The following is a 22,172-nucleotide window of genomic DNA, read 5'->3' as shown; positions in this document are numbered from 1 at the left end:
ATTTCTGGGTATTTGTCCAAAGAAAACAAAAACCTTAACTTGAAAAGATATATGCACCTCCATGTTCATTGCAGCATTATTTACAATAGCCAAGACATGGAAACAACCTAAGTGTCCACTGACAGGTGAATGGCTAAGGAAGTTGTCACACTCACTCACACACACACACACACACACACACACACACAATGGAATATTATTCAGCCACAAAAAAGAATGGAATCTTGCCATTTCGATAACATGGATGTACCCTGAGGAAGGACATTATGCTAAGTGAAATAAGTCAGGCAGAGAAAAAACAAACACTATGATCTCACTTACATGTGGAGTCTTAAAAAAGAAAACTAATGGATTCATAGATACAGAGAACAGATTGGTAATTGCCAGAGGCAGGGGTTGGGGGTAGGTAAAATGAGTAAAGGGAGTGAAAAGGTACAAACTTCCAGTTATAAAATAAGTCCTGGGGGATGTAATGTACGGCATGATGACTACAGTTAATAATACTGTAATGCACATTTGGAAGTTGCTAAGAGAACGGATGTTAATTAGACTTACTGTGGTGATCATTTCACAATATATACAGGTAGCGAATCATGTTATACACCTGAAACGAATGTAATGTTGTATGTCAATTATACCTTAATTTAAAAAATTAAAAGATAGACAAGTCTAGGTACCTAATTTCAGATGAGTATCACCTTGCACCTCTTGACTAATGTAAGAGCCTCCTAACATATGTCCTCAATAAATCGTTACCTGTTTCCTATTCATTTTGTAATACTGTGTCAGAATGTCTATGTACAGATCTAAATCTACCACTTCCTTGATTAAAACTCTTCAGTGGCTTCCTATCACCCTAAGAATTCATTCTCCTTGCAGGCAAGGCTGGTCACCTTATAAGTCCCTGCAGCCCTGGCTACTACCTCTTCCTGGCACTCACAATCCTGGAGTCACCTACTTCAGTACTTATCACTACCTCTTTAACACATGTTGCCTATACAAGACTTTGGGCTCCAGCCTGGCTCCTGGTTCACTGTGGGCTCTCCACAATTCCTTGTTCAGTGACTTACCAGGTCCTCGTGCCAGGAGGGAAGTGCTGGAGTGTCCTACTGGCAGCACTTGCTCTGCGTCTGCCGTAGTACAGAGCGTACTAGAGCCTCTGCTCTAGGCTCAGGGGTTAAGATTCTCTTTGCCACCCATCCATAGAATTCTCCTGGACCTGGAGTCTGGACTTCCTGCTTGGTTCTCACTACCTGCCAGCTGATCTCAATCAGTGCTGCCCAAACTGTCTTCACATCAGGGCACCCCGAGAGAAGGATATTTGTATGTCACACTTTGGATGCTGCTGCTTGAAGCCAGGAGCAAGCAGCTAGGGCTTTGGCAGCCCAAAGGGCTGATTGGATCAGTATTTTGACAAAACTATGGCCCAGTTGTGACACAATGGTTGGGATACTCTACCCTAGACTTGGCATCTTTATTCATTCATTCTGTCCATAAACATTTACTGAATGGGCTAAGCTCTGGGGATAGCAATACTACTACCACTAATAGTGAATACTGCTGGAGAGCTAACCATGTACTAGGCATTTACATATAGTAACTCGTTTAATCCCCCAAACGGTCCTTTAATTAAATACTATTATTATCCTTATTTTACAGTTGAGGGAGTTGAAGCCCAAGCCATTAACTTGTTCAAGGTTGCACAGCTAATAAATGGAAGAAGAGGATTTGAATCCAGGCCATCTGGCACCAGAGTGGGCTCTTAAGTAATCTACTCTGCTGCCTAATACAGAGGTTTTTAGCTGGAGTTTATGAACCCTGAAGCCACCTGGTAAAACTTTTATGGTGTGTGAGCTTGTACATTTTTCTGAAGAGAGTCCATGACTGTCATCTGAATCTTACAGGGATTAAAGGAGGTAAAGAACCACTGGCCTAGGAATTCCCACATCTGACTCCTCTTCTTTGGTCTACTAGGATCCTGGCAGTGACCCCAATGTTGCCCAGAGTCCTGATAACCCCCACATGGTCCCTATTTCATGAAAGCTCTGGTCCTGGCCTCTTTTCATCTGCTCCAGGACCTTCAACTTTCATTCTCTTGATCAGGGAGAGAAGTTCTTTTGGTAACCTGTTTTCATATAAACAGCATTGTGTCAGAAATAAGAATACACCTGAGAGACCTAGGTCGGAAAACAAAGCAGACTGTAGGTTGAAAAGGGATTACAAAATGGCCTCAGATCTTTATGGCTGGGCCCTGTGACTGCTGAAGCAATGGTTGGTTTGATTTAGCTCATCGGTATTCTATTGAGACTTTCTGAGGAAAATCTGTGCCATGGTTAAAAACACAGGCTCTGGTGTCAGCCTTGGTTCTAATCCAGACTTTACCTCTTTGATGCTGTGTACCCTTGGAAACTAACTGAACCTCTCTGAAACTTAGATGCTACTTCTAAAAAATGAGGATAATCGTGGCGCCTTCTTCAAACGTTGCTGTAAGGATGAAATGAGGTCACATATGTCAGCATTTAGCACAGTGATGGCACACAGGAAGTACTCGAGAAATTCTGGCTCTGAGGAAGAGGATGGAAGAGGAACCAAAAGGGATATGCTTTTGAAGTAATGGGTATTTCTAAAACAGCCAAGAGTACTGGCAACAGCTCGGGACCAGAAGTCTGCAGAAAGTCTTCTAACCTCGATTCTATCTTCTGTGACTGCCTCTTAATCTGTAAAATAAAGTGTTGGTCCAAATGACCCTAAAATTCTTTCCATTGTTCGTGCTAATAACACTTATCAAATATATAGTCCTTAATATGTGTCAGCTGCTGTTCAAAGCACTTTACCTATATTAACTCTTTTAATCTTAAAAATAATGCTACGAGGAAGTAGGTACACTATCCCCGTTTTACAGATGAGGTGACTGAGGCTTAGAGGTGGAGTAATTTGTCCAAGGTCCCAGAACTAGTTAGTGCTGAAGCCAGGATCAAAGCCAGACTGGCTGGCCGCAGAGTCCATACCTCTCAATATCTGGTGCATTTCTTCCTTTTGCTAACCCACCGTGACGCAACATCACCTCTCAAAACGCTTGAATACTGGTTGTTTAGCTTTCATCTCACCCACTGCAACTTAAAACCAGTTCTTCTAGACCTGGCCACATGGAAAGAGGGAAGAGCTGGTAGCCACATTTCCCAAAATAACAGTTTTTAGACTCAAAGAAAACAAATCTCCACTCTTTTACATGTTCTCATGTCCAGGCTAAATACAGTTTTCCTCCTTAAGCCTCATAATATACACCTTTAAAACAGTCTACTCTTGCTCTCCTACCTTTCCCTGACCTCTGAAGCTGCTTTCCAACAGAGCCCGACGGCAGGTGAGGAGAAGGTTCCGGCTGCCAGGCATGTACAAGTGTCTAATTGCCATTTTTCTCCCTTTCTTTTGTTAAATGATGAATCCTCCTGTGCCAGTACTAAACCAACAACAGTGACACTGGCAGAGCCAAAGAGAGGCTTGTGACTGCCTCAGGATGGCTGGGTCTGAGCAGTTCCCGCCTGTACTTGACATTTCAGATTCATAACTCCCGTGGCCCTCTGAGAAAGAGGAGGGGGAGCGGGGGAGCAGGGGCAACTGCTATGTTTTCTCCTTGGAGGGTGTAAGTTATACCAGATCCCTAATGACCTGAGCTGGGTATAGGGGAGAGCCAGTCTGGCGGAAAGGGGGGAGTGGGGAATAAGAGCATGACAAAAGGTAGGGATGAAAAGGGAGTCGGACACTCCCAGAATTAGCAGCAAGTCCAATTCCTGTTTGTTGCATTTTTAAATGAACTTAACCTACTGTTTGCTCTGATGCAGGAAACAACCTTATGGCTTCATAATATATAAATGTGTTTCCTATTGTAAACATAAATTTAAATTACCAGTGAGATAACATTTAGAAAAACTTTCTAGACACATAGAATCTTTAGGTCTCTCTATGAAAAAAGATGTGCTTAAATTGCCTCCCCAAAGCAGAAAAGTAAGAGAAATGACAGATGAGAAATGAAAGAGTAGCCACGTATTTGTGCTTCTCCACTTTGTCATGGTTTAGATCTAATCTGATCCACACCCAGGCTGGGCTTCGCCTTGACTACAGGCACCTGTTCACTAGTCTATCATTTTCTGCTAACCTGAACTCCCTGGTCGTTGGAGCAAGGCTTTATGTACTCTGCCTCAGCCAGCCCAGAGGGCAACTGTATTGAGAAGCCAAAAAAGAGAAAAACAGAACATTTGCTTGGAGAGAGAAGAATGCTCAACTTTGAAAAAAAAAAAGTGACAATTTTCACTCAGATAATTCTTCATTTGGAAATATAGAAAACTTCTCAGAGAGGACAAAGCGACATTAGGTTGGGAGGGATGAAGGCTGAGGGAGTCAAGCGGCAAACAAATTAGAACGGGATTTGGAAGAGCTGTAGTAAAATGACTCAGTATTTGTGATTATAGAAGAAGACTTCAATGCACACACAAAAAGCCTAGTGAAACAGGCTTGGTTCTGTGGGTTTCCAAACACTAAAGAGAGCACAGGAAATTAATAACAGAAACATATTTAAAACATCAGCTAAACACCTCTTTCCAAAAGGCACGAAGATGTTAAAAGCCCAAAGTACTTTGTAGTGCGGTTCTTGTTTGGCTACTACAATTTTATAGGCTTGAATTAGTCACAGAAAAGGGAGTATTTAGGCAAAGTGGATTATTTTCAATTCCAAAAGGGCAATGAAAATGCATACTCCTTTACTGCAGAATGGCATTCATTTAAACTAAAACGGATAACTTAAAAATCTAATTTTCGGCCAAATGTTTAAGTGAATTTTAACACCTTAGTTTGTAAACATTCAACAGAGCAATCATGGGGGAGTTTCAAACCCACCTTTAGTCCATGAAAAGAAAAGTGCAGAATAAAGGCAATTTGGCAGGGTTACCCTAAGGATATCACTTTACATCAACAAGCAAATTAATACAGATATGGTGAGGTTACATCTCAATTGTTTCTGGAATTCAGCCTGGGATCACTGCTGGCTTGAGAAGGGCTATTTGAAAACGAAACATTCCATCAGCATCAGGAGGAACTGGATCATCACGGTTATTTAGACACATCATGTTATTTAAAACATCACCCTGGGACAAAAAGGTTCCATTTATGTTACCAGTTCATCAAAATGGAACAACATCCAGATCTCAACCAGGATAAGCAGGGAGTTCTGGACTTTTGAAGCATAAGAAAATCAAGTCAAAAAGAAGAGTTGGCTTAAAAAAACCCTCGACGGGGTCCTCCCTGGTGGCGCAGTGGTTGAGAGTCCGCCTGCCGATGTGCAGGGGACGCTCGGGTTCGTGCCCCGGCCCGGGAGGATCCCACATGCAGCGGAGCGGCTGGGCCCGTGAGCCATGGTCGCTGAGCCTGCGCGTCCGGAGCCTGTGCTCCGCAGCGGGAGAGGCCACGGCAGTGAGAGGCCCATGTACCGCAAAAAAAACCCCAAAAAAACAAACCTCGACATTAGGGGAAAATACTAAAGAAATAAAACATAACACGTGATATTAAAAACACATATAACTGATAGATAACTAATAAGGACCTACTGTATAATACAGGGAACTCTACTCAATACTCTGTAATGACCTATATGGGAAAAGAATCTAAAAAGGAGTGGATATATGTATATGTACAACTGATTCACTTTGCTGTACAGCAGAAACTAATACAATATTGTAAATCAACTATACTCCAATGTAAATTTAAAAAAAAACACATGTAACTGAACTGTACACTTAAAAATGGTTAAGATGGCAAACTTTATGTTCTGTGTATTTTACCACAATAGAAGAAAAAACTAGGTAGAAAAGAAAACCACATGCAGACACTTACAAACCTCCAAAACCATTATCAAATTCCCACTGGACAAATAAGGCTACAATATGAATTCACATAAGCAAAAAACACTAATATTAAAAAAAAGTTTAATTAGTAATTAAAGAACAAGAAAGAATAATCATGATGATATTATACTTATCAAATTACCAAAAATCAAAGTAACAGTATTCACATCCAACAGACAATGAGATATCACTACACACCTATTACAGGAGCCAAAATTCAAAACACTGACAACACCAAATGCTGGTGGGAATGCAAAATGGCAGAGTAAAACGGTATTCTGCAAGACAGGCAGTTTCTTACAAAGCTAAACATATTCTTACCATAAGATCCAGAAATCCTATTCTTAGGTATTTACCCAAATGAGTTGAAAACTTATGTCCACAGAAAAACTTGCACATGGATGTTTATAGCAGCTTTATTCATAATTGCCCCAAACTGGAAGCAATCAAGATGCCTTTCAATAAACAAATTGTGGTACATTCATACTATGGAATATTATTCAGCAATAAAAAGAGCTGTTAAGTCACGAAAAGACATGGAGGAAACTTAAAATGCATTTTGCTAAATCAAAGAAGCCAATCTGAAAAGGTTACATATAGTATCATTCCAACTATATGATGTTCTGGAAAAGGAAAAACTATAGAGACAGTGGAAAGATCAGTGGTTGCCAAGGGTGTAGGGCGAGGGGAGGAGGGATGAACAGGTGGAGCACAGGTCATTTTTAGAGCAGTGAAACTATTCTGCATAACTCTGTAATGGTGGATAACTGACATCATACGTTTGTCAAAACCCATAGAATGTACAACACAAAGAGTGAACCATAATTGTAAACTATGGACTTTAATTAATAATAATGCCTCAACATTGGTTTATCAATTGTAGCACATATACTACACCAATGTAAGATGTTAGCAGGGGAAACTGGGAACTGGGGGTGGGGGGTTGGGGAAGAAGGGAGTATATGGGAACTCTCTGTACTTTCTGTTCAGTTTTTCTGCAAACCTAAAACTGCTCTAAGAAACAGTCTATTAATTACAAAAAAAATAATTTGAACCAACAGTGTTGGCAAGGCCAGGAGAGGCGGGCGCAAGCGTGCATTGCTAATGGCACTATAGGGGCTCCAGGTTCTCCAGAGAACAATCTGTCAATGCTTAACCCCACCAGGAAAGGTTCAGGATCTGAGATCTAATCACCTCATCTTCATAATTCATCCCACGAAAAGAATGGACAGAAAACAAGAGCTACTTGCACAGGATGCTTGTTTAAACGTTTCAGACAAGAACCACGAAGACCATCTGGATTAGTGGAGGAGGGTTAACAAATCAACGCTAAGTGAAAAAAGACGGGGCTGAACACTCATCCAGTTCCAACTCGCAGAAACCTAAACTCCAAGTGAGAAGAGGGCAGAAGAGGCCAAAATGAAATGAACAGTAGTACTAAAAGGAGGGGGTATAATCTTTAAAAAAAAAAAAAAAAGTCGCTGAAATGAAAAGATACCAGCATTGAGCTGAGAGGCAGCTCTCCAGTGGACACTAAACCCGTCTGCTTGGTTGCCCAGCTCTGCCCTCTGGGAGTTCTCCTTTACTCTCCCCACAGCCTTCCTATGATTGATACTACTGGCATCTCATCCCTCCTTGGTTCTGCAAAGACAGATACCTATTCTTCCTCTAATTTATGCCAATTTAAGTTCTGAGGTAGGGAACTTCTTCCTCTAGGATTTTTTCTTCCTTTCTTCTCTTATAACCACCAGAGGTCCAGTTACTCTTTAAAATATATCATTGTGGTATTCTTCAAACTGGGCTGTGTGGTACTTTGTGTGTCTTGTGGAATAGAGTGTCACAGTGGGGCCCCATGATTCAGTATCCTATGTTGAAGGTAGTCTGTATATTCTTAACTCAAAGCAATGTCCCTGTGTGACTTCCCTGGCTGTCCAGTGGTTAAGGCGCCACACTGCCACTGCAGGGGGTGCGAGTTTGATCGCTGGTCGGGGAACTAGGATCCCTCATGCCACGCTGCGGCCAAAAAAAAGGAAAAAGCAATGTCCCTGAGGCTGTGGGGAAACAGGCACAGTCCTACATTGTTGGTGGGAGTATTCATTGGTATAAGCTCTATGTCGGGCAATTTGGCAGTTATCAATCAAAATTACAAATGTACACACCATCTGACCCAGCAACTTCATGTCTAGTCTACAGGTAGACGTATATGTGTGAAAAATGGCACACGTCCAAGGTTATTCATGGCATCCCTGCATGTAATAATAGCAAAAAAATTCCAAACAGCATAAATGTCTATCAATACAGAACTTCCTTATTATGTAGACATAAATAAATGAGGATGTTCCTTACATACTGACATGGAAGATCTCCAAAATATATTGAATAAAAATTTCAAGGTACAAAACAGTGCCTTTTGTATGCTGCCACTGCCATAAAAAATCTATGGAAAGACAGTGAAGCAATTACTAACCAAGGTGGAAGGATAACTGAGTGACGGGCACAGCGATGGAAGGGTGACTTTTCACTGCATATCTTTCACACTTACAAAAAAAATTTTAAGCCCTGTGAATGTGTTACCTATGTAAAATAAATAAATAAAAATATAAGAATAAAAGAAGAAAGTCTAAAAGCAAGCTTTGCACTCCTTGTGTTGGCTAGAGGAATATCTATGATTCTCCCCTAACAAGGCATGGCTACTCCAGGGCTGACAGGATAGATTCCATGATGTACCAGTTTGTAGCAAAACCACATCTGAAAACTCAGCTTTCCAATTCATGGATGCCATTCTCACTACCAGATGGAAACCTGATCAAGCTGAGCATGAAGCAACGGCAAATCTACATAGGAGCTGAGGACATACTGGCTCCCCAGCCTGGTATGTCCCCAGGCTGGTCAAGAGGGTGGGTCTGGCTGAAGTGGCAGATGAGCAGGGGCTGCTTTTCTCCCTCACTGCTTCTGTGGCTTTGGGACAGTACCTCCTAGATTGAAAGGATGATCTCAGACAGAGAGAACTTTGGTCTTAGGTACCGCTGCCACACCTTCTACATCTAAGGCTTGGGTCAGTTCTACAATCTCAAGGAGCTCCCAGTTCCTTGAGCTTATCTTAACTGCATGGGTCTCATGCTTTATCAGCTATCCCAAAGCAGCAGGGACTTCCAAGAAATGAAAAGTTATGCAGTGAGAAACAGTACCAGGCTAACAAGTTACATCTGGGCTTCTCTGAGATGAAGCATTACGGAAGGCAAGCGTTAACCAGGAAGCAGTAGAAGAAGCGCTCTGACTTCCAGCTGGTGTCAGTCTAATACACTGAAGCTTTGAAACATCCCAGATCTTTCTGAACTATAAGTGAGGAGCCCAAGTAGGCCCTGCACTTCGAGCAGCAAAACAGAGACATAGGATTTGTGAGACCCTCACTCGGACACTCACATTTCCATACCTTGATTGACAGCTGCCAGGGCAAGAGGCATCTGAGGTTTTGTCAGTAGCTTAAGGCCACCAGTTAAAGATAATAGCTTCAGGGCTTCCCTGGTGGTGCAGTGGTTAAGAATTCGCCTGCCAATGCAGGGGACATGGGGTTCGAGCCCTGGTCCAGGAAGATCCCGCATGCCACGGAGCAACTAAGCCCATGCGCCACAACTACTGAGCCTGTGCTCCAGAGCCCGTGAGCCTCAACTACTGAAGCCCGCGAGCCACAACTACTGAAGCCTGCACGCCTAGAGCCCACGCTCCGCAACGAGAAGCCACTGCAATGAGAAGCCCGCGCACCGCAAGGAAGAGTAGCCCCAGCTCGCCACAACTAGAGAAAGCCCGTGCGTAGCAACGAAGACCCAACACAGCCAAAAATAATAAATAAATAAAATAAATTTATTTTTAAAAAAAGATAATGGCTTCAGCTGCACTTGGATTTGTAGCTCAGTTGTTCTTTTTTTTTTTTTTTATTACTCACCAGAACAAAATTTTCCCATTCTGTTAAGTGAAAGATGCTAGTTACATATCCACTCTAATTTTGTGAGTGACTGGATCATTAAGATGGGTTATATCTCGTATTTTATAAATTAATTAATTAATTTATTTTTGACCGCACTGCATGGCATACAGGATGTGGGATCTTAGTTCCCCGACCAGGGATTGAACCTGTGCCCCCTACAGTGGAAGTGCGCAGTCCTAACCACTGGACCGCCAGGGAATTCCCTATATCTTGTATTCTTGTTTAGCTGGTCAGAGACTCTCCTTAAAATATAAGCATCAACATCTAAATGACACAAGGATTAGACGTCTGTGCTTCCAGATGCAGTGAAGGGATTACTCTGCCAGGTTTTTTTTCCTTAAACTCAACTTTCTTGGGGTGAAAATCACACATCCTACTTTCTGCTAAACTGATTATAATTTAAGTTCCTGGAGAGCATGCATTTCAGCTTAATCAGCACCAAAGAATGTGCCCACAGATACTAAATGAATAATACTACTAGGCCACATAATTAACTAAACTCTTTAGCTCAAATTTGAATCCTAAATCAACCCTACTTATTGTGAATTAGATCTAACTGAGACCAGATTTGAAACCCTTCATCTAGGGACTTCCCTGGCGGTCCAGTGGCTAAGACTCTGTGCTTCTAATGCAGGGGGCGCAGGTTTGATCCCTGGTTGGGGAACTAAGATCCCACCTGCTTCGTAGTGCGGCCAAAAAAAAGAAAGAAACCCTTCATCTGCTACAGAACTATAAGCTCCCTAAGAGAAGTTCCTGGCAGAGGAGTAAATGCTGAGTGCAAGAATGAAGGAGCGTGGGGGACTTCCCTGGTGGAGCAGTGGTTAAGACTCCACACTCCCAATGCAGGTGGCCTGGGTTCGACCCCTGGTCAGGGAAGTAGGTCCCTCATGCATGCTGCAACTAAGAGTTCACCTGCCACAATTAAGGAGCCCACAAGCCGCAACAAAGGAGCCCGTGTGCCGCAACTAAGACTCAGCACAACCAAATAAATATTAAAAAGAACGAAGGAGGGAAGGAACTGAGTCCCACCACCCCAGCTCTTCCTCCAGCCCTAGCTAGGATGCCCACTTTTTCCTCACTTGGATTACCATCTTGCCTCATCTCCGACATCCACGTAGTTTTCTCCCAGACCCAGGTCAAGAACAAGCTTTCCCTGGCCAACACCGCACCAGACCATCAGACTCCAGCCTACTCCCTCTATACTCAGCAGTGAAGCTACACCAGGAGGTTCGTCTGTAGTGTTCCACGAGGGCACGGATGCTTCTCTCTGTCATCGGATCCTGAGTTCAGTGCCCAGAACATGGCAGGCACTAACTGGGTATTGCTTTAGCAAAGGAAGGGAGGCCTCTTACCACCAACGCCACTACACTGTGTAGAGCTCAGCAGTTTCCAACATCCTCTCAGATATACGTACAGTTATATTATCTCTCTTGCTCTATGCACTACTTCATCGACTCTCACACAGGAGGAGCTGAGAAGACAACTCATTTCTAGTCTAAAGCTACCATTTTGCAGATGAAGAAACAGGCCAGAGCTGCCAGAGGAGTCTGAAAGGGTCACAGAGCTACCTGGTGGCAGAGCCGGGTCTCACACCTGAGCCGCTAGTGTTCTTCCCACCATACTCCTTTGTCTCTTGCCCAGTAATAGTGTTCTTTCAGTTCCCAGGAGGGCAGAAATTGACTAGCAAGTCTAACAGACTTGTATATCCAGCTGCTTATTTAACATCTTCACGTCCAAAAACATCTCAAACTTGACATATTCAAAAGTGAATTCCTTATCTCCCCTTCCTACAATGTATCCTTCTTCCAGGCTCCCCCATTTCAGTAAATGCGAACTCCATCCTTAAATTGCTCAGACCAAAAATGAGGGAGCCACCCTCAACTTCTCTATTTCTTTTATATGCCACTTCCAATCCATCAGCAAATCCCGTTGGGTCCTCTTTCAAAACATATCCAGAATCCAACCACTTCTCACTCTAGCACTGCTTTACCTTGGGTACAAACTACCAACTTGTCTTGCCTGGACTATTGCAATAGTTTCCTAATCAGTTTCCTTGCTTTCACTCTTGCCACCTACAACTCATTCTCAACATAGCAGCCACAATGATCCTTTATGTCAGATCATGTCACTTGGGTGCCTAGGACCCTCCAATCGCTCCCATCTCACCCACAATTCACAAAAAATCCAGGGGCCTATAAGGCCTAATATGATCTACCACCAATCCACTCCCACCTCCACATCTCTTGCTATGTTTCTCCTCTCCACCCTACTGCAGCCATACTGACTGGTGTCCTCATGTTTCTTGACTATACGAGGCATACTCCTGACTCAGGGTTTTTGCACTTGCTGTTCCCTCTGACTGGAATATAATTCCCTCAGATAAATGTTTGGCTCACCTCAACTTCTTCGGGTCTTTGCTCAAATGTTGCCTTTTCAATAAGACCTTCCTTGACCACCCTACTTAAAACTTAATATCCTGGTTCCTGGTACTTTTTATCTTCCTTCTCTGTTTAATTTTCCCAATATATATTTTACTTGTTTATGGTATGTTTCTGCCTCATCCCAACAGGTGAGCTCCTCAAGTCCTGGAACTCTGTTTTATTCACTGCTCTATCCCCAGGTATGAGAAAAGTACCTGGCCTCCAGCAGATATTCACCAAACATTAGTGGAATGACCGAATGAGTGAATGAATGAATGAACCTCCATACTTTTAGAATCTCCCAGTAATCTGAAGGGTTTAGGCCAGAAGGGGAAGACCCTAGTTGAGCTCTGATCTCTCCCTCACTTCCCCCACTATCTCTCCCTCTTCTCAGGCCCAGTCCAGCCCATTAACATAAGAAACCACACCTGGGCTGGGAAGCAAGGCAGGACCAAGGCCACAGGTGCTTGTTGCCAAGATGATACATTTCTGCAGTGTGCTAATTTTTGAATTTAGCATCATGATATCTCACAAACAGAAGAGGTCAAAAATAGGTTGGGACTAAATATACTACTTAACCAAGATAATAGTACTGACTCAGTAACAACAGCTCGTTTGTTTTGATGTATTTTGCAAGGAACAGTGCTAAATTTGCACTTGTTCACCTAGCTGTCCTCTTTTTTCTCCAATTTTTTATTATGGATTTCAAACATACATAAAGGTAGAAGGAATAGTGTAATGAACTCCACGAACCCATTACCCAACTTCAACAATTACCAACATTTTGCCACTTTGATTTCTTCTCTTCTCTGATTGTCTCTGCAACCTCTGCTAAATATTTCATCTAGCTGTTTTCTTGAGAACTGGTCTACATATGACAGACCCTGGCCTTGTTACCACTGTATACTAGCCACTATGTCAACCAGTCTCTCTAGTCTAACCAGAAACACAGTAAAAAGAAGCACTTACACCCATTCCCCCACCCAAGCTATGACTAAAAAAGGAAGTGTCTAAATTCCAGAATGTTTAAATGAAGGGACTTGCCCATTATCACGTTTGGAGGGATTTGGGGAGAAGGGTTGTTGTAGCTACAAAGTAGATATAGACACTAGCTGTTTTCACTTGTTTGTACCTGATGCAGAATTTCTGAATGAGTTCATTCAATCCAGTAAGTATTCACTGACTACCTGCTAAATATGTGGGACAGGATTAAGATAACAAAAGATAAAGAAAACCCAGCTTCTGTTCTCAAGGAAACCACAGTGGGGGTGGAGGGTGGGTGTTGGGTGAGAAGAGTACCCAAATAACTAAGATCCAAGGCAGAATATGTTCTATAGTCTAAGAGACATTAAACAAATCTAAGGCGAAAGCTCCTTTTAAAGAAATCAACCCACAAAATTTGCAGACCCCAAGATTTATGCCTTCCTTAACTCTAAATCTGCCCTCTGCTGAATTTACTGCTATACAGCCAATAAGTATATTATTGGGAATTTGGGAATTCCCAATAATTCCCCAATTTGGGAATTCGGTGACCCACAGAATAGACTTTTGGAAGTGGATCTTTAATGTCACATTTTGCTACTCACCATCCAGTCCTCTGGTGGGAGGGGACTGGAAAGTCCTCCCAGCGCTTGGAAAACAATGGGGCTAACTGGTGTTGACACTCAAAGCATTCTACCCTGAGGGCATATACAGCAAGCAGCTTCATAAACCGGATAGAAGAGTGGAAGTGTGTCAAGAAGACTTGGCTACATTTATTCAGAAGGATTTCCAAGATCTCTCTTCTTGCTACCTAAAGGACTGTGATCTTGGTGATCTATTATCAGAGGTTCCCAGAGAAAAGTGTAGTTCTCTGGACAAAGCAGGGAAGTGTGGTTGGCCATGCTGTGTGTGAAGGAGAGAGTGGCAGGGAGAGTGGAAGAAGGGGCAGAGCTGGGATGGGAGAAAGGTTTACACCATAATCAATGCTACCAAGATTGGTGAGGTGAGGATGCAGGTGAGGATGAGGTGAGGTGAGGGAGAAAAATAAGAGTAGGGAAGGAAAAAGGCACTGTGAGAAGGGATAGGGCACAGGAAGGGGGATAAGGTAAAAGATGATTCTGGTTTGAAAAGATCACTGATGAAAATGAGAAAGATGCTATGAGATCCCAGAATCTAAGAGGCAGGATCTCACAAGCTATTGAAAAGGGTATGAAGAGGAGGGATCTTAGCATGGGAGGGTGTATAGATTTTGAAGGATGGGCTCACATTGGGATGGAAGGGGCTCATTTCACTGAAGCTGGGTGAAGCACTCACTAGATGAAGGGCTAACTTAGATGAAGGTTTTGAGTAACAGGATGTGGCTGAGGATGGTAGAAGGGAAGCAGCTGTAACACTCCAAGAGATTTCCAATCTCTTATGTATATGAATTCCTGGGGGTAAAGGATTTAACAGGATGAGAGGATTTGGGATAGAGTGCCACTGAGGTGGGAGACACCTTAGGGTAAGTTTAGGGTAAGTGGGAGCTCCAAGGACTCACAGGGTGAGAGGATATTTGGACAAAGGGTAAAGAGAGTTATTAAGGTGCAGGGGTCTCAGGACACGTGGGGTCAAAAGTCATGAACAATGGGTTGAGGAAGTCACCAAACCATGGGGCAAAGGTTAAGAGAAACCTTAGAAGTGATGGGGAAAGCGTTGGTGTTGGTCTTAGAAATTATTAGAAAATAAGGAACAAGGGGCTGAGAGTGACCTGGAAAACTAGGTAGGTTTAGGGGCAAGAAAAGCAATGGATCAAATGAGTTTTGAAGACTGTGGGTTCAAATCCCAGCTCTGCTACTCATCCGGGTGAGTTTCAGGTTCTTCATTTGTTTAAAACCAAACCAAAACAAACAAAATATGGGAAATAGTGGTAGATATATTGGGGTTGTGAGGGGAAACAGTTTACACATACAAAGCTTGGTGCACAGTAGGCGCTCAGCCGTAAGTGCCAATCATCATTAAGGAGATAGCAGGGTAAAAACCCAGAGAAGTGAGGAGGCCACAGCAGAGATAAGAGGACAGTGATTCCAAGAGCTCGGGGGGGGGGGTACCAAAATAATGCAAAGTGTGGCCCCTGTGTTCATTATCTGTTGACTCCCTAGCACCCAGGACACAGTAAGACCCGCAAGAGCTTCTCGGCTTATACTTAAGGGCTCCCATGGGCTAGGCCTGGTACCAAATGCTTTGAATGCATTATCTCAAGCACTACTATTATCCTACCCTAGGAGAAGTGAAGACTGAGGCTAAATGGTGTGCCTAAGGTGCCATACTTTACAGGCCAGAGTCAAACTAGAACCCAGATCTCTTATCACATCAATACCCCAAGCTGAAGCACTTTTATCCTGCTTTGCAAACATGTTAACTGATGAGGCCTGATCAAGGGAAATGGGTATGGACTATTAAGAGTGTAGGGGGGTTGCAGGAGTGAGGGAATAAGGTTCAAGAAGCAAGTGGACCCTGGGCTGAGATTACAACAGCAAACTTCTAGTTAGGAGTACAGAGTATAAAAATGATTGCAAACAAATATTATCTTGACTGAGAATTGCAGAACGTCACAGCTGGAAGGAAACTCTGAGATCATTTAACCCAACCTTATCATAATACAGATGAGAAACTGAGGTCCAGAGCGAGGAAAGGACTTTTTCCAGGTTCCCAAAGCACAATGGTGGCAGAGCTAGGACTTGAATCTGGGACCACACACTCAATCCAGATTCTCTGATGACTCCAACTATATCTACTTCATATTCATCTCTATATCTTCCTGAGCACCAGCTCGGTGCTAGGGCACTTGTAAGTCATGTGCTGATTAACACTGGGGGGCTGGAGTGCAGAGAGGGATGTCCGTGGAGGTGATTTTAGGATGAAGGGGGCACATGGAATGAGGATCATGAAGTTACAGGGCAAAGAAGGAATTATCAGATACTGAGGGTTATGTAGAAGATAACTGGGTGGGAAACTATTTTAGTAGGTATGGCTTAGGAGTTACCAGGAAAGGTTTGGGGGGAGTCACCAAGTTTGTGGGGGAACACGGGGTAGAAGTGGAGGGGGTTACCAGACCAGTGGGGTCACTGACGTTTTGGGGGATGTAGGGATCTCGGGTCGTGAGTCACTGGTTTAGAGCTGAGGGTGGTGGGTCCCTGGGCAGTGCTGGGGAAATTCCTGGGTTGGCAGAGTCAATGAATAAGAAGTGAGGATTACCTGGTGAGGTCTTAGGGTCAGTGGGTGGGGTGTGGGGGTCACAGAGGTTGAGGCGGGCGCAGTCACGGGGTGGGGTTTGGAAGTCATGGGGGAGGAGTCACAGGACGGAATGGAGGGGCAGGGATGGGGGCCAGAACACGGGGTGGGGGAGGATCAGGCCGCCGTCCAGCCTCCCGGCCACCGGGCTAGGGCCGGAGAAGGGTGGGCACGCCGGGCTCGGGACCTTCCCAGGGCCCTGCGCCCGCCCGGCCTCCCACCTGGGCACGGTGGACCCACTCCCCGCAGCCACCAACCTGACAGCCCCCGAGGGCGACTCCGCCGACAGACCGCCATGCAACGGGCCCCGCCACCAGCGCCGGCCCCGCAACCCGCCTGCGCCATAGCCCGCCCGCCCGCGCGCAGCTTGCCTCGCACCATATCCAGGTTCCAGGGCCGCCGCACTTTCCTCTCCTCTCGGCGCGCCTCTACCGGGCCCCGGAACCCGTATAGAAAATATAGGGCACGCTCCACCCCGCACCCCCAGTCGCCGCGGCCGCCGTCCTACTTATCCCGGTTCCCGGGCCGCTGGAGCCCGGGCAGCCTGGCTCTGAACGGTGCCGGTGAGAGCCCCGCCCCGCCCCCCGGCCGGGGTGACGCGCAGCCCGCAAGGCCAAGCGCCCGGGGAGGGCGTGATGACGTCACGACGCCCCGGTCAGGGACTGGGCGCGGCTCGCGAGCCGGGTCGTCTCTATAGCAATGAGGAGCCGCCACCTGTCCTTCCGAGGGATTCGGTCCACCTGAGGCGGGAGGCGGGAGGAGCCCGAGGCCCCGAGGCTCGTCGGCCGCCTGCGGGTGAGAAGGTGCGCTTTTGGATGGGGGGAGGACCGGAGGGGCAGATTGTGAGGGAGGCCGTTCTCGCGGCTGCCACTCTCCGCACCGGGGCCACGGACCCTCTCCTCGCGGCTCAGAGCCCCCAGGCGCCTCCTGCGCCTTACGGTCCCGAGGCGCTTTACTGTGCGCAGTCCGCTGGCACTGCCTACGATCTATGAGCCACGCGGGTATTATTAGCTCCTTATTGAAAAAGACGACGTGAGGAGCCGTGAGGGACTGGCCTCTTTAGGGAGGGCGCCCTGAGGGTGTTCTTCGGTTCTCTCATTCCCCCGCCAGCCCCACCTGCAGCCTCAAAACCAGCTGCTCCCCCTTGTAGGCTCCTTTCGGGGTGAACAAAGCCAAGCCCTTTTACTGTTTCCCCCTCTCACTAGGGAGGGGCTGTGCTTGGGGAATTTTCAGGCACCTAGGGGAAAAGTAAAAGAGTGAGCTTTTGGTAAAAAATTAAAAATAGAGACGTTAGATGAGGAACTGGTAAACGTTGCCTCTTAGGAGAGGAATTGGGGTGACTGGAGGAATGAGGTGAGAAACTTTTCTCCCTCTCTGCCCTTTTAGACTTTAAGTCCTTTCTTTTGTCTCCTCTCTCCCCACCCCCCAAAATTAACTAAAAAAAATTTTTAAAGGAAGTATGCCAATAAACTGGAAACATTTACAAAGTACTGTGTTTGGGGCCCATGGTAGCTAGAGATGCCATTGGTGGTTCCTTTCCTCCCTTGTCTAAAGAGCTTAACCACAAAGCCTCCATTTCAATTTTAGACATTCTCTGTTCCGCATCTTACTGCTTTTGGCACAATTCCAGAGGTGGGACTGGGGCTCCAATTCTCATCAGGTTCTCAGTTTAGGGGGGCAGTGACAATTGTTGGCCCATTCTTTTTCTCTTTTTTTTGGCCGCGCTGCAGGGTATGGGGGATCCAAGTTCCCTGACCAGGGATCGAACCTGCGCCCCCTGCAGTGGAAGTGCAGAGTTTTAGGCACTTGACCGCCGGGGAAGTTCCGATGGCCCATTCTTATGGTTATATATAATTAATCCTTTCTACATCTCCAGGTATAGAAATAAACAGCCTGACCTTTAAGGTGCCCTCTTTCTGTTCCTTTTTGGTGGAAGTTTGACAAGTTATTTTACCTAGATACAAAGAGAACATAGTAGCTTGTCCTGCAGCATAAACTTCTGGTTAGACATAGAGCAGGGACTAGAACTCAGGTTGTACTAGTTTGCCCGTCCCCCCCCCCCCACCTTTTTCCATAATAAAAAATACATCTGTCCTTCCTCACATTCCTTGCAGATCCTAATTTGATTGGCTAATCACCTCTCCCATTACACAACAAAAACTCTGGGAAACTAGTGTCTGAATTTGAAGTATTAAGATTCTGATGATGGGTAATTTCAGGTACTCGGGAGAACTGGGGAGGAAGATACTTTGGAGTGGAGGATTGAAGATCATTTCTAGTAACTTCTGTTCTTCCTTTGAACCCCATCCCCACAATATAATGTATAGGCTGGTGGTCTTAAGACATTTTAAAAAATGGACTCCATATAAGAATTTTAAAGAACTATGTACCCCCTTGTTCATTTCTAAGTTGATACCTAAATTTTCCATCATAAATTTAAATACTTGTAGAGGATATAATTTCTGACTTACTGCAAATGTTGACGTTTTAAACTAAAACCATTACATCATTCTTAATTGTATCTAGTGGACTCCAAATACCCTAAATATTTGATGTCTGCCAACATCCATTTAAAAATATATGAACAAGAAATTTTATATGGTTCCCTTTCTTATTGAATTCCTAATTCCATTCACTGCCCCTATAGAACTTTATCCTAATTAGTATATTTGTATGCTTTAAAGTCTTTTACTGATCACTATCACCTTCTTTGCAACAAAATTGAGTATATATTTAAGCTTCTTGCTTGTGACCATAGGCTTTGTTGAAAATTTTCTTATGAATCAAATTGTCATTACGGTTATCACTAGTACAACGATTTATTAAGCAACATCACTATATTACACATTTTTATAACTTGTGAAACCTAAAAAGTACAATTTTATTGAAAATGCATCTCAATGAGAAATATGGTGTTTCTCCTCAATTAGTTCAGGTATTCACAGACTAATATTACCTAATGGTGGAAGGAGATAAGGTGCCACACCAATTCTCTACCTGTTTTTGATTTTTATAGACATAAGCGTTGAGAAACGTTGTTTACATAGTAATTGGGAAAGGAAGAAATTTGTTAAAATGATATCCCTCAAGTCTTTGAACTACTTCTAAATTACATGCCAACAGTCACAAAGTGTCCTATTACCAAATACTGTTATCAAGTACTATCAAATAGAGTCCTCCTTTACTTTATTAAAAGCAAAGAATTGGAAACCACTGATCTTGCAAAAGGATTTGTTAGTCATTTGAGTATGTTTCAGTCTTATGAAAATAATTATTAAATTATCTGTCACCTTTTCACTCAGAGGCACCTAGTTAATCAGATAGCTGATTTTCGTACTTCTTTGCCAACACAATTTTTTTGATAAAATTCTTTCATCATTACATGTTTTCAGTATCTTTCTGTTAAAATATTGACATGCAGATTCACTTCCATATAGAAAACACCTGCCATTTGTGGAATTAGCAAAGCCAGTCTTCATTTCACATCAGACTTACTTTCTGTCAGGAAAAAGTCTGACTTTATTCTTCAATTTAAATAAGTACATTAAGGGACTTCCCTGATGGTGCAGTGGTTAAGAATCTGCCTGCCAGTGCAGGGGACATAGGTTCAAGTCCTGGTCCGTGGAAGATCCCACATGCCACAGAGCAACTAAGCCTGCATGCTACTGAGCCTGCGCGCCTAGAGCCTGTGCTCGGCAACAAGAGAAACCACCGCAATGAGAAGTCCGTGCACCGCAATGAAGAGTAGCCCCCACTCGCCGCAGCTAGAAAAAGCCCATGTGCAGCAACGAAATGAAGAGTAGCCCCCACTAGCCGCAGCTAGAGAAAGCCCACGTGCAGCAACGAAGACCCAATGCAGCCAAAAATAAATAAATAAAATGAATTTATTAAAAAAATATATATTAATATTCACTTTTAAAGAATATTGTAAAATCACTGGGAAATAAATTAACTGTAGCTTATAAAATAGATTACTAAAGTCAGTCATGATTAAAATTATATAGATCTAATATTAATATAAAAATTGTAAAAACAAGATGGTACTATTTCTCATTGTATAATTTGGAATAATGCCATATAATGTATAGCTGAATACATTAATTTATTAAGTGAAAGGTAGGGTAGAAGGCATGTTAGTCCCTTGGCAAATACCGGTTTCTGCTTGTGTTGAACTCTTATGTTTGGCTTTTGGGAACAACTAAATAACAATCGTGTAACAAAAAAAGAGAAAGAACTCCAATAATTTTCTTAGACTTCATGATCAAACTTTTTCTTATGTATTTAATAAAAAAGAAAGTTTTTTTGTTAGGAAATAATGGTTTGAGCAGCTAACAATTTCATTTTTTGCTAGCAGGAGGTAGAAAATAGGAAACATTTTATAAGATGAAACAAGAAGATTGATTGTAATGGGAATATTTTGTTATGAAGGGAAAAAACGACCCCTTCCTTCTACTCCCCAGGTTTTTACACCCTAGGCCATGCATCAAGATTCAATGTAGGTGAGGGATATGCCTTTCTTTTGTAAAGTAGGACAAGGATTATGGTGATAGAGGAGGTAGAATGGAGAGTGCATGAATATGTGGCTGGCTCTCAAACAGATGAGTTTTAGGGAAGAATTCTTATGGAAGTTGAGGATCTGGAAATGTATTCCCTTAAAACTCTCCTCAGGACTTCCCTGGTGGCGCAGTGGTTAAGAATCCGCCTGCCAATGCAGGGGACACGGGTTCAAGCCCTGGTCTGGGAAGACCCCACATGCTGCAGAACAGCTAAGCCCCTGTGCCACAACTATTGAGCCTGCGTTCTAGAGCCCGTGAGCCACAGCTACTGAGCCCATGTGCCACAACTACTGAAGCCTGCGCGCCTAGAGCCCGTGCTCCACAACAAGAGAAGCCACCGCAATGAGAAGCCTGCGCACTGCAATGAAGAGTAGCCCCCGCTTGCCGCAACTAGAGAAAACCTGTGTGCAGCAAGGAAGACCCAATGCAGCCAAAAATAAATAAATAAAATAAATTTTTTTTTAACTTAAAAAAAAAAACTCTCCTCAGATTGATTTCCTTGCACAGGTACCCCCCTTGGAAAGTCTTCACATACCTTTAGGAAGAATTCCTTGGAAAGTCTTCATGTACCTCACTTTAAAGACTGCTTGATATAGACAGACCCATACTCCACTGGCCCTGACTCTACATTATTCTGGGACATAATTGCAAGTGTCCTAGAAAGAAGGAGGAAGACTTGGTGTTTTTGGAATAGAAGAGGGTTAGGAGAGAAGTCAGAGAAGATGGCCCCAAGTTGGTATAGTCTCTCACCGTGGTCCTGGATATGGTCCTCAGCTTTGCAGTTCTAGAAATGTGATTTTTGTCAGTCCACACAAAGGTGTTCATATTTTGTCACACTGAATCAAACTCACAGGAAGTTAATGTATGAAATAGAATGCCAGTGAATTAATTTATACTCATAATCACCAAGTTGACTGGATTCCCTCTCCTGCTGGGAGATCTATGTAGAAAGGTCAGTTGTAATCAGTCTTACATGAGGAGTGCGGATCTTGAGCATGGCTATTGCTATCAAGCTGTGATGGCCTGATGCGCGATGCCTGGCACGTAACAGGAGCTCAGCAATTGT

General features: G+C 43.8%; 1 protein-coding gene across 9 annotated transcripts in view; it reads right to left on the bottom strand.

Annotated features, from left to right (window-relative positions):
- The window catches only part of ZNF76 (zinc finger protein 76), a 31,557-nt gene extending 14,412 nt beyond the window's left edge, over positions 1-17,145 (bottom strand). For 8 of the 9 annotated variants that reach the window (XM_027127030.1, XM_027127032.1, XM_027127037.1 and 5 more), the window contains exon 1: positions 16,808-16,914. The gene's annotated coding sequence lies outside the window, so the exon portion shown is untranslated. The other variant, XM_027127031.1, reaches the window with a different exon arrangement.
- Between the last annotated feature and the right edge of the window lie 5,027 nt (positions 17,146-22,172).

This window comes from Aethalodelphis obliquidens, unplaced genomic scaffold (assembly GCF_003676395.1).
Source record: "Aethalodelphis obliquidens isolate GAN/ISIS:26980383/991018 unplaced genomic scaffold, ASM367639v1 scaffold31, whole genome shotgun sequence".
Classification (NCBI taxonomy): Eukaryota; Metazoa; Chordata; class Mammalia; order Artiodactyla; family Delphinidae; genus Aethalodelphis; species Aethalodelphis obliquidens.
Note: the sequence above shows the minus strand (reverse complement) of the source record. Positions and strands in the feature narration are given on the sequence as shown.